The sequence below is a fragment of the Pinus tabuliformis genome, chromosome 1_2 (genome assembly GCF_031772625.1).
Source record: "Pinus tabuliformis cultivar Carrire ecotype Pingquan chromosome 1_2, CPIR1, whole genome shotgun sequence".
Lineage (NCBI taxonomy): Eukaryota > Viridiplantae > Streptophyta > Pinopsida > Pinales > Pinaceae > Pinus > Pinus tabuliformis.
The window spans coordinates 732,553,099-732,567,085 of record NC_142298.1 but is presented as its reverse complement, the minus strand read 5'-3'; positions in this window follow the sequence as shown (position 1 = coordinate 732,567,085).

Sequence of the window (13,987 nt, the reverse complement as noted above, 5' to 3'; positions counted from 1 at the left end):
GCATCCTTCATTTTCATGTTCGTTTAGATTCCTTGCTACTTGTCATGCATTTGAATGGTGTGTATCATGTGCATAACCAGGTCCTATTTAGATGTGAACTTGAAACTATTACTTTCAGTTATGTGCCCAGAGCCCAAAATCACTATGTAGATACCATTGCAAGCAACATTCTAGATTGGCATTTATCACATGTATACCACAGAAGATAACACAACAAATGATGAACCATCATCATCATATAAAATGCATAATCATATTATGTATCATAAAAGTGTTTGGAGCCATAGCTCTAAGTACATCCAGTATGTCCATAGCATACTGGGGGGGGCACATAGGCCCCTACATCTCCTTTGGAGGACCTCATGCCAAGTTGGGTCAAGATGCTTGAATCCCTTTTTTGAGCACTTAGAACAGAATGGTGTTCCACAAACTCCTCTTGCTAGGGGCATAATTCCCACATTTTCATACAAGATCAGTCCCCTCCATCACATATAATTGGGTGCAGTATCTCATGCTTGGGGGCATGATGGTTTTCCCCTGGCCATCTTCTCAATTTATTAACATAAGTCTCGACCTAGATCCCACTAGATCTAGGTATGGTCGATTATCCTCCCATTCATTGGATAATTTTTCCTACCGACCTCTCCGATGAGCCATATGCACATCGCATATCGTAGAAATTTGATACCATATCTTCAAATGTTCTACTCCTTTACTACCTAGTCCCCATGTTTGACTTAGTGGGTGAGGAGGATTCTAGACCTCCTCTAGTAGTTCATTCTTGTTTTCCTCTTCCCTTAATTATTCACTAGGAACCATTGTTACAAGAATCATTAAGGCCATCTTTGGATAAGTAAAGCCACTTGCTTGAAAGTCGCAGATCCCGATTCTGATAGTCAGTTTGTCCGCTATAATCTCCACAAGATTTAGGGCCTCCTCCTCCTCTCAAATTGGAGGGAAAACACTTTTTTTATAGGAAAACCCACAGTTTTTCTATCGCACATTACGATGATACCGTAGATCCATTTGATGAACCATTAGCATTGTTGGAAATCTCTCACTGAGCTCTATAATGGGTCTTCCTCAGTTTTTGATGATTTGACACTACATTGAGAAACGATTTTTCCAAGAAAGGTCACTTCGTTGCCTCTCAAAATTGAATTTTTTCGTAAAGTGTTTCTTGTACTTTGAGGTCCACCTCCTCTTAATAATTTTCATACCATATGTCAATTTTCATCATGAGTAACCATCATTTACTCATGTTTTCATGGTCCCCATTGGGCCTAGTCTGTGTGGCAGCGTCATTGAGTCACCCTTGTTCAGAGCATCCGCGATGAGTCACCCTTGCATTCTTGGAGTCTATTTCATGTCCCATCATATCATGTCACATTATTCCATCCATATTTGCATACCGTTCATCCTGTGTTGCCCATTTTGGCCTCCATTCATACTGTTTCCATCCCCTCTAGAGTTGAGTCAGTTGCTGCCAGGTCAACCATGCACTCTATGCTCTGATAAGGGTAGTCGTCTGTTTGTCCCTCAGTCCCACTTTTCCCCATTATCCCTAGTGTCAGTCCATCAATCACATTACTATTTTTCATCGTGCTTTAGTTGGGGATCCTCATTGCCTCATCTATCGTGGGCTCTATTCTGTCGACATCAGCTCATTTATTCCAGAAGAACAACCTAGCAGGCAGTGTATCTAGGTTACAACTTCTGTTCTTGTTAGGCAACTTGGATTGAGAAAAGGGTCTCATTATTGTCCTTTGACTTGGTTGTTTCATGTTCGTGATCCATACACTTGATGGTCCAGTGATGCAACAAATTTTACTAGTAATTCCTGCGTGTATGTGAAACGATTCAGACCTCATGAGGAGGTGGCCCTTCAGGTAGCCCCCCACATGCCCGGATGCATACCTATTATGCTACAACCTCAGATGCAATTCCATAGAGTTGATGGATTCGATTCCTACCGATCGTAGTGTCCATAGGATGCACATCTCCTTTAGATGACCCATTCAATTTTGCAGAGCCCTTTCTTGTTCAGCAGAGCTTCTCCGGTTGTTCTACTCTCCCTCCCACCCATTTTTTGAGGGAAGGGGATTTGTATCTCATGTACTTAGATATTATTGTATTCGGTCTCGGTTCATGTTTTGACTAGGTGCATTATGTATATGGGACACATTGTATTATTTTCTGGCTCTGTTATGCTAGCATGTCATGTACCATTCAACATGTACTTTATTGCTCAGTTTCATATTTCTGGGTGAACCATTATTTTTGTACTAAGTTATCTCGGTGGGTATGGGTATGCCTCCCCCGCCTCATTGAGGTCTGGTACCACAACATAAAAGGAGACTTGCATTAGTCTCGCCCCCTCTGTCACTATCCTCTCTCAGCTTCAACTTCATTGGTCTCTCTCTCTCTCCTTGACTCCCCTGTGTTGTCTAAGTGATTGTGTCTTTACAATGTACTTCGGTCATACGTTTTTCTCCTAACACTTGTACATTGGGGGAAATTTGTTATCACCAAAAAATTGATCATCTAGCCTAATTTACTAGATGGATCGAAGTATACCATGTAAATCCAATTTTACCCTAGTAAAATTGCTTTCACTGTGAGAAATTACCTAATAAACCACCTTTATTAAGTAATTTATAGTTAAACCCATGAAGAATAATTAAATAAATCACTATTTATTTGATTTTCTTCTAGAAATAATTAATTAAACCATTGTTTTATTATTATTCCTTGTTAAATTTGACCCATTCATGAAAAATAAACAAATAAATCGTTATTTATCTTATTTTTCTCTAAGAATAACTAATTAATCATTAATTAATTACTATTCTTTGTTAAATTTGACTAAATCCCTTAGGAATAATTAAATAAATCATTATTTGTTTATTATTCCTTAACTAATTCATTGAGATAATAAATAAATCATTTATTTATTTATTCTTTGTAAATAAAAGTTTAAATACTTTTTCCCTCCTAAAGAAATATAATAAAATATTCCAAGTGGTAATTCCAAGAATATGATCAATAATATTTTATTATTGCTCATTATTTGAGGATAACTCAATATTTTGTTATAAATATGAGGGTTTTCCTTTCATTATTCATTTTTGATTATTTTCATTGTTGCACTCACTGTTGTAACTCTGATTATTTTCATTGTCGCACACCATATTTTTGTTGGGTTTATGGATTATAGAGGAGAGAGCCTCTTTAAAAGTTGAAAAAGTTTGAGGATAGCCAAGAACCCATCTCATAGAGGGGGACTGGTAACATTTATCTGTTCTCTTCACAAGTGTTATTATAAAATTATTCTTTACATATCTCGTTTCCATTGGATGATTGGGGTTATTACTCTTTCTTTCACTATTTAACTATGATTGTAACATAGATTAGATTTTTGGCAGGTTTTGTTTCTATCAATAGATGCAGATCTACAATGTTTAGCAGTCATTTATATTGTTGAGATTGTTTGTCATCCACAATCTTAAGTGGTTCTTTTCGTACATCATTGAGAAGAAAACACTACAACAATACCTACTGCCATATGCTCCATTAGTTCTTCTGTCATGTCCATGGCTGATCCGAAGAGGTCACTGTCACTACAAATTTTACAAAATCCGAAGTAATATCGCATTCACCTCTGCTTATTTCTCTAATGTCTGCATAATTTTGTCATTGTTTGTTTTGTAACTCCTTATTTCTTCCTTTAGGATTTTCAATGTGTCTGACAAGTTAGAAGAGTGCCCCAAACCACACCACCCATGTAATGCATAGGGAGATTCTATGTAGTCTACCACCTTGCTAGTCATCTAATCCCTTTCCTGCAAGGCATACTATGTCAACTCAACCAAATCACCATAAATCAATGTACCTTAGCATACTTGGGGAGGATACCTTGTCTGCAAGATCATCAAATGAACGTGATGTATGTACAACATAATCATAATAACATATAAAAATATATTAATAAGTGCATCAACACATAACCATCATACTAACTTATGTCGAGTCATCAATGCAAGGCCATATCAACAATACATGCTATGACCTCATGCATGACAACAACCATTACTCTATTATATACATTTCCTCATGCAACTATCCACCTGCATCAACAATGCCTAATCAGCTACACATATGCATAACCGCATGTAGTTGAGCATAAGTGATCAATTCTTGTAATCAACCTACAATATTGATGCATATAATCAAATAGCCAAGAATGCAACCCAACATACAAGGATGTAATCAAGCTGCATGTAATTGTATAACCAATCATATACCCATGACGATGCATTCCATAAAACCGACATCAAGTTCCTCATGATAACCATACTACTACCATGATCAATATGATGCAACACAACAAGCACATGGAACGCAAGTGGAAGATCCACACACACAACTAACATGCATGCATGACTAACACATTCACCCATATCTGTAGCACCAGATATGACCCAAAGAGAGTGTAACCATGCTCTGATACTAACCTGTAACACCCCCTCCCAGGTCTACCCAAAGTAACCATGCCAACCGGGGTAAGCATGAGAAGAGATGATACTACAATCAAATTTGACCTCCTATGTCACCTTAAGGAAGTGGAATCGATAGAACATCACATACAATCATCCAACATCATCAAAAAAAACCTCAAGAGACAATTCAACCACTAGGATAACCTGTCCTTGGGTCCCAGTGCTATTTTGCATCTCTTAGGCAATAGTCGCTCTCATGCTATGGGCAAGGGAGCGACCAACAACCCAAATTCGCTCTCACAGGGTTGCTTGCTAACAACTTTGGACTAGAATTGCTAGTTTTGTGCCAGTGATCCTGGGATTTAAGCCACTTTTCTAGCCCAAAATCATGGCCTCTTCCCAAAACTTGTTGTAACTTCCAGAATTCATTAAAAACATAATAACAATGCTGATCAATCAAAAATCATCCTCAATACTAGGCCTGAGAATCCTCAACTAGGAATGACATTTTTTCAAACACATGGCATCAATGCAACCTACAGGTCTAGGATACAAGACAATGCATGAATGACTGAAACAACTTATGAAACATAACCAGAAGGATCACCTCATTCTCCATTGAACTACTACATCATCAATTAGGTCTTGCATCCATCCATTTAACAGTTCAAATAAATATATGAAATAACCATTACATGAACCAGTCATTCAACCATGCTTATAACCAGCATAAAACCATATAAATATCATAGATATGACGAGCATAAATCCATATATAAATCAATGCAAAAGTAAGATAACTTAGCTTTTATTATTCATAGGCAAATCTGACCAGGTTTAGAACTTCCACATACCACCTGACCATAGACATGGTTGAACCAAATCTCTATTTTAGCCAATCACCCCTGTGCCATAGTCCAAGCATGAATGTGGGATCTCATAGAACAACCTATCCAAAAACAACCAAGGGAATCCAGATGTTAAACCACCTCCACCCTCACCAAACAATGATCACACCAAAAATAGTGCTCCAATCACAATCAAACAGAACTTGGAATGCCATCTAGAATCCATCACCGTCCTTGAGGAATTTTCCGTCTCCTTGTCTCTCAGACCTTACCGCAATCCAAACTTGGATCAGTAGTCCCTAAACCTAGACTACTCCCTTGGGATTTACCATGTATTCCTCCAAAACCGGTCAAGGGATTCCTAGGCCTTTGGGAATGAACCTTGAGACCTCCTCCACCCCAAATTTCAAAATCCGTCTGGAAATTGTAAAGTTACAAAACTGGAGTAAACATCCCAACATAGCATGGCATCTAGAAAAAGGCTAGGCTAGGCTAAAATCCATTGTCATAACCCACTAAGAACATGCCACCAACAACAATAGAACCATACACCAAGATGCAAAGCCATGCATGTCCAAACCAACTAAGAAATAACGCATGCAAAAGGTTACTTGCAAGTATTCGTGTTAAGCTACTTGATCCTGCGTTCGTTTCCTTGATCCATGCTTGTTTTTACTTTCCTTTCCTTTCTCCAAACTAGAGTGCTCAAAGAAAACTCTAAGTGACCAAGAGAGTGAGAGAGAGAAAGAATAATGAGAGAGCTCCAAACTTGAACTTGAAAAAAGCCATGAACGTATCCTCAGAATAATTTTTATGCATGAGGCCTATAATTTCTTCATTTTCCATTATTTTCCTTCAATTTCCTCCTCACATGCAACCTGTGACCTTTCACCTTACTTTTCTCCTAATTTCTTTTATTTTCATAAATAAATGTGCCAAAATGTATTTTTTCCTTTTAATACCTTTTCCTTAGCCTTTGTCAATTTCCTTAGCCAAAAAACACATGCATGATGCCCATAACGATCTATTTGCCCAACATTCATCTTGGAAGTGTCCCTTAACCATGGTCTTATTTTTCCTTCATTAACATTTATTACATGAACTTTTCACCAGGGTTGTTACAAGTGTTTGGTCAACTATTGGAGTAGGAGATTGTGGTCAATTCATTGGTAGATGATGCAATTGTGGTCAATTGGATAATAGAGGAGGGGGTGGTCCTCAATTAGCCACAGGAGGTGGAGGAGATTGTGGTTTTTTCATTTAGGAAAGTGATGAAAATAGTGGAGGAGATGGTTGCCAATCTACTCATGCAACATAAGGTGGAGGAGGAGGATGTTGTGTATAGTTTGGTTGTATAGGAGATGGTAGAGGTGGAGGAGAAGGGTGTTGTGGCTAACTTGGTTGTAGAGGAAATGGTAGAGGTGGAGGAGGAGGGTGTTGTGGCTAACTTGGTTGTAGAGGAAATGGTAGAGGTGGAGGAGGAGGGTGTTGTGGCTAACCTGGTTGTAGAGGAAATGGTAGAGGTGGAGGAGGATGAGGATCATAGTGCTTAATAGGAAAATTCAAAGTAGAAGAATATGAAGAAGAATATTGATGTTGATTACATGCCCTCAATCTCTCAAGTATGTTAATGACACTATTGCATCCTATAAATTATTATATGGAAAAGTATAGTGCTAGGGCGCCCTATGGAGGACAATATCATATTTTCTTTAAGTCTCAATCTCTCTCTTTGATCAAAGGAGTTAACCCTCAAACTGTCAAAAATGTTAATTGCTCTGAATAACCTCAGAACAACTCTCTTAAACACCTTAAAATGCAAAATTAAAAAGTTCTCATTTAATAAATGCCAGAGTAATAGTGTAGACCAAAGATACTAGTCAACTCAGACTATATCTTTAGATTATAATCCTTTCAATGGTTACTCATGAGCCCTAATATTGTAACAAGAATGTTGCAACTCCCAAGGCTACCAACTTAAATTATCAACCCAGGGTTCATACAAACTTAAGAGGTGTGAGCACTGTATGTGAAACATACAATGTGTCCTTATTTCATTGATATGATGTAATGGAGTGAATGTTATGAAATCAAAGCCTAAAATAATGATAGAAATGGAAATGTTACTTTGAGAAGAAATTAATCCTAGGCAAGAACAACAATTTGTAATTGAAATCCTAAGAGCATGAATTCAAATAAATAAGCCCAATCTACTTTGTAAAAAGGCATGTCCTAATTGGTGTTTATTCTTCCTCAATCATGGATTTAGAGCCTAGGGGTCATGATTTAAGCCTAATAGAAAAAAACCAAGCTTTTTGAGCAAATTTGGTCAAGTTTACACGTGCTACATGAAGTTGCTAAAGGCAAAACATAATTGCTACAAGCGAAACATAATTGCTATATGAGGAGATAATTCACCAAATGAAAAAGTAAATCAAATGCGAATGGGATGGGATGAATTTTTTTTATTAATTAAGATGTCTTAGGACTTCATTCCCAGTGGAATCACTCCAAAATACCCTTGTGAACACGTGCTAAAAAATAGCAGAAAATTACTACTCTAAAAACTAGAAATTCAAGAACTAGTGAGTTAGTTAACCTATCAATTGTCTAACCTAATCAAGTGAAAATGATTGGGGTAAATTTTTTTATTAACTTGAATGTTTTTATGACCTAATACAAGTGGAATAAACTCAAATGAAGCTTGTTAACATGTTCTAAAAAATAACAAAAAATTACTACTAATTTTCTACAAGGGACTTCTAGAAATTCTAGATTCATAAACTAGTAACCAAATCCAGTAGATCAATGATGAAGATGAATTTTCAAAGTTGTTATAATAATTCATCATGCTTGTGAATCTGTAAATAAACTGAAAAATAACTCACTTCAATCATTTAACCTAATACCACAACAAAATAAGCATCAATACTAAATGCAAAAATAGGAAAAACAAGAATAAGAGATGCATGTGAATAAGAAGTGAAAAGAAGAAAGACAAATCATACAAAAGGCTCTGAGGCTCCTAGGATGGCCAAGACCAAGGATACTCAGAGTACTATGAAGTTGAACAAACTTTAGAAGCTAAAAATGACACCAAACTTCATTATTTGAATAAATCCAAGTACATCCCTCATAGAAATGAAAGTGGAGCTGCAAAAATACAAGTTTTCTCCACAAGAAGAATAAAAAATACATGCCCCTAGAGGAAAATTTGAATTTGTACTTATAAAAATTGATAATGAAGCATTCTACTTGAAAGGAAGTAGATTTCCCCTCCAAATCCCTCAAATAGTGGATTTGGTTCCCAACGCTAGGAATTTGCATTAAATTGCAAGGAACACATTCCTAAATTTTCTCAATCACTAGAGCTCAAGACTTTGTCAATGATTTCATGACATTATTTTCATTTATTATCAAATATTGATCCTCCTGTAGTAGGGAGAAAGTCCCTAGTTATCTCCTCCTCGAAATGTTCATAATTTGCCCAATATTCTCACAATATTCTACAAAAATAAATAATATTAGGCACAAATATGAAATTATCTCTAAACTTTCCTAAGTAACATATTAAAGGTAAAAAAACATTATTAAGTGTAGAAGGAGAGGTTTAATATAGCCTTCATGTGCCTAATAAAGGTTATATGGGCCTTAATTTGTGTCTAATTTGGAGGCACACCAGTTACCTTTATCCCACCATATAGACACATAAAAATATAAATGAATGGTTAAAAGAAGAGACCCAGATACTGAAGAGAATATCACAGGTATTCCTTGGTACTGGGTAGTAGTTTTCAAGAGGGTTATTGGGCTTAGTAGTCAATGATTTTTTGGAAAATGAAGAAAATGAATTGGAAACATTTTAATATAGTTAACTACACGCAAGAAAACAATTGAAATTCCTACCCAAATTCAATAACTACACAAGTTGAAAACCCTTAAAAAAGTTGATTCATGAGAAATACAACCTTTATCACATAAAACAACAATAATTGTCAAACTTGTAACAAATATTTAAAGACAAAAAATCACTTAGAACATTGAAAAATTTGCCAACATAACCCATAAAACATCAAGTATTTCACTATAATTAATTGATCAAATATTGAAGAAAATGATAATAAAATAACCATAGGAGGTATGTAATATATTTATCAGAAATAAAATAAAAATTTACGAAGGCTCATAGCCACTTCAAGAAGAAGTTTTTTTTTTTTTAATAAATGGAGGATAAGTACATTTACAATGAAAAAAATATGGAAACTACATAGTGAGTGGCGAATCCATTAGCTGGTGTACTAATATACTGTACTAAAATGGTCTTCTCACTTGGAGTGCTTCAACCTCCCTGCAAGACACCAAACTCTAATCCCTATTTTGTGTTCCATCAACCTTTTTATTCTCATTGAAAATCAATTTATAACTTCTTTGTTATATAACTGTCTATTAAATTTAGTTTTATAGCCAAATAATCTAAAATATTTTGTTTCATGAATACAATATTATTGGTATAAATACTTGTTTATTCTTTGAAAATATATTGATTGTTTTTCCAGAAATGACATATCTTTTAAATATTCACTTAACTTATTACTTAGACACTAGTTATCATAATCATATAAATATTAATCAATTGAGTGAGTTAAGTATGTCTAAAAAAGCTCAAAAGAAGAATTTTCCTCTTGAATTAGAATATCATCATGCATTTCAGTATACACAAAATCTAAATGATCTATTTTCATCCTAATATACCAATATTTGTGAGCTCATAAATGGGGAAACTACAATTTGTTTGTCATCAACTATCCTTACATATACAACTTATGTATCTACTATTTTGTTAGGAATCATATTGCCAAATCATGTGTGCAATTTCCCCCGAAAAGGAACACTGTATTATATTTAGTTCTCTATATCACATAAAAATTGTTATCCTCATTTATCAAATATTTTATGATTTTTTTTTTCCTTGTTGACTATGAGTGATGTGTCCCCTCTCAAGAAGTTGTAAGTATCATTGAACAAACTCCAAGCTATGAGGCCACATAGAATAATTGGGAGTTTATTTCCAGCTATTACTCGAGGGTCACAACCTATTATTTCATCCCTAGTCTCAATGTTCATTATTTGCTCGTTATTTTTGTTGCTAACATACTTGCAAATGTTTACAATGCATAAGAAATGTACTGATCAAAATTCACAAAAGGGTCACTTCATAAGAAAACTTCTAATATTGTATTAGACTTCCAAATTTAAATATATTAGACTTCCCATATCTATGATGTTTTCCCTTTGTCGTCCAAATTTAAATATATTAGACTTCCCATATCTATTTATTGATGAACCATTGTATACCAACATCATTGTATTTCTTTATGCCTCCACAATTGAGGCTCATAAACTAGATTTTAGATTAAATCTTCTCTTAAATGATGCCATAAGCAATTAAAAATAAACCAACCCATTTCTTAAATTCCCAATGGTGCACACTATTTATTGCTGACTTGAAAGTTTGATGGATTAGAGGGTTAAAAACTCTATGTGATCGACGATTGTCATATTTTTTTGGCCATTAACCTTTATGCATTTAATTGGTGAGAAGGGTTTCGAAAAGGTAAAACTACCTTATGCACACATGTTAAATTTTTATTGACTTTGGGACTTCAAGTCACATTCATAAATCCAGCTTTAACATCTCTAAAATTGCCTTAGCGGGTACCATGGGAACAACATTTAATCCAGCTTTAACAACTCCAAAATTGCCTTAGCGTGTACCATGGGCACACCATTTTATTGTTTAGCTTCCATAATTTATAGATGCATGAGTGAATTTGAGTTGAAATTGGAATGAAGGATTTAAACAAATTTAGATACTATGAGAAAGAACCCATGTGAGTAATGAATGGCTTGGTTTATATATATATATATATATATATATATATATATATATATATCTATAGAAAAAATTGTAAATTTTATTTATGGATCATAAACAAAGGTTACATAAGTATATGTCAAAAGCATACTAGTGACCTCAACCCCATTATATTTTATCAAGCTACAATCTACAACATATCTGTTAATATTTCTTACAAAATACTATATCGGCATGATTTGAAGCTGATTTCATACCAAAAAAAGAAATTAATCCTCCAAACAAAGATTAGTGAAGCTACCTATACATGTTTATCAAAAACATATTAACATAAGAGTACAATACCTAGCCTCATAGAGAATACTAGTCCATAAGATATATACAAAAGAGAAGTGTAAGGTGTTGCATTTTAAAGTAGTTATTTAGACCCAAGGGTTAATAAGAATTTATGTTCAATGGCCTTCTTTAATTTCAGTGATCGAGCATGTGCATCGGTTCATATCCAACCAATTTTTTGGAACCCTATTTGGTTCCTCATTCTTGTGCCTATAAATATCAAAAGTAACATGTGATAAGCAGGTAAGATTTTGTTTGAACATCTGAAAAAGAGGGAGAAGAGTGATTATTCTGACAATTGTTGTTCGTTGCATCCATTCGATGAAAACTTCGGAGTACCCATAGATGTGAAGAGATAATACATCAGATTATTGTGCCAGAAGTAGGATCATATAGAGTGAAAATAACTTTATATAGTTATTTGAGGCATTTCTAATATTTGATGAGAAAGAGAGACAATGTGAAGTTGAAATATGCAGTATGCAGTATGAAGTATGTCAGTTTCATTCTCAACTAGGCAGTTTAGCAATATGCCTTCATGGTTTTTCCACAATAGATTTCCATCCATAACACAGAATTTAGAAGCTTTCATTTTTAAGAACCTACATTTAGTTCTGGACAATCCTGGGGGAGCACACAGGTTTTGCAATACATAACATTTATCAGAGTACCAAGGGGATTGTTCAAAGGCTACATTGATCTTTGGAGTCGCCAGCTCCGGTTCACTGTCCAGCTGGTTGATGTCTAAGGCTTGGAAATTTGCTTCTGTCATTAGTTTGGCCAAACCTTGCCCTTTTATTAGTTTTGTAGGTTTTATCTCAATATCAAATTCCAAGATGTTGGCAATCCACTTTCCTCTTCTACCCTCTAAGTTCTCTTGAGTAAGTATGTCTTTCACAATTGGGCTTGGTACATAGGCTATGACATGGGAATAAAGGATATAAATCCTAAAGTCTTTAATGGCTTTGACCAAAGCATAAGCTTGCTTTTCCATGATTTGATACTTTAAAGGTGCATCTCTAAGAGCTCTGCTAAAGAAAGCAATTGGCTTCTCATTTCCTTGGTCATCTTTTTGCAACAAAACAGCAGCAATAGTATGCTGGGAGGCAAAAGAGAAAATGATAAATTCTCTGTCAAACTGAGGATTGGTCAACACTGGGGTTTGGGTAAGGGCCAGTTTTATACCTTCAAAGGCTTGATTGGCTTCAACCGTCCATTTGACTTTTGAATCTTTCTTTAGCATGTTATTTAATAATCTGATTAGTTCTGCTAAGTTTGGGATAAACCTTCTCAAGAAATTGATTTTTCCCAAGAATCCTTGCAACTCTTTGACATTTCTTGGGTGGGGCATTTGTAGGATAGCCTGTATCCTATCTGGGTCAATTCTAATGCCATCTTTAGAAATGATGTGGCCCAATAGCTTACCTTCTTCTAAACCAAACAGGGATTTCTTGGGATTCAAGGAAATTCCATATTTTCTGCATTTTAGAAAGATCTGTCTCAAATGTTTTATATGTTCTTGGTCTGATTTTGAGAAAGGTGTAAGGTCATCTAGGTAAATGACTAAAAAGTCATGAATCTCCTTGGCAAAAGCAATATCCATTGCTCTTTGAAATGTTGCCCCTGCATTTTTCAATCCAAAAGGCATCTTTACATATTTGAAAGTTCCCCATGGGGTTGTGAATGCTGTTTTGTCTTGATCATCAGGGTGTACCAGGATTTGATTGAAGCCTGAAAATCCATCCAGTAATGAGATCCTTGAGGCCCCTACCACTCTTTGGAGAATGTGATCCATCTTGGGTAAGGGATAGTTGTCTTTGAGGGATACTTGGTTCAGATTTCTTAGGTCCACACACAGCCTTATTTCACCAGTTTTCTTTCTTGTAGGGACTAAGTTTGAGATCCACTCAGAGAATCTGATTGGTGCTATGATGCCTGCCTTAAACATTTTCTGTACTTCTTGTTCCATTGCTGGGAGAAGCATAGGATTGATTCTCCTCAATTTTTGTTTAAAGGGCTTTTGATCAGGCTTGAGAGGGATTGTATGCTGGATAACAGAGGTGTCATAGGACTTTAGGTCCTCATAACTCCATGCAAAAACATCCTGGAACTCTTTAAAGAGGTCAATGTATTTAGGCTTTTGGTCAGGAGGTAAAGAAGCAGACAATTTAATTATTTTGGGTTTGTCAACTGTACCAATGTTGCATTCTTCAATGGCTGCATTTAAGGGCTGCATTTTTGGTTTTCTGGGAATATCATTTGAATCAAAGATGTCCTCTAGTGGAGTTAGGCCTGTTGGTAGAAAATTGTCTTTCAGCTCTATGATGTCAGTTTCAGCATTGGCCACTTCCTCACAATTGATTGATTGAATTTGCTGAATGTTGTCCTTGTTGAAAATAGTTGGTTTTAGCATTTGCTTTGTTGTTCTA